The sequence below is a fragment of the Lonchura striata genome, chromosome 7 (assembly GCF_050655825.1).
Source record: "Lonchura striata isolate lonStrDom1 chromosome 7, ASM5065582v1, whole genome shotgun sequence".
Taxonomy (NCBI): domain Eukaryota; kingdom Metazoa; phylum Chordata; class Aves; order Passeriformes; family Estrildidae; genus Lonchura; species Lonchura striata.
This window is the reverse complement of record NC_140709.1, coordinates 17,267,673-17,268,005: the sequence shown is the minus strand read 5'-3', so window position 1 is coordinate 17,268,005 and position 333 is coordinate 17,267,673.

Genomic DNA, 333 nt, shown 5'->3' with positions numbered 1-333 from the left:
GTTCTGCTGGAAAATTTGGTGTGAGAAAACTTACCTACTAGATTTTCAATTTTCAGAGAAGACAGAGGATTTGCTAAACCCATTAATTACTGAATTTCAGTAAGATCTGGTTACTTGGTCCTTGTTAACCCCCTCTGAAAAATCAGGCCCAGTGCTTGACTTTCACACAGAGGTCCCTACATAGGAAGGAGACTCCTTTCCTCAGAGGAAAATGAATTCTGTCCCAGCAGGGAGAAAGGTGAGGTGAGTCATCAGACTCTGCATGCAAAATGAACACACTGAAGCCCAACCTGCAACTTCCAGTCACCAGCCCTAAGTTTTATGTGAATATTC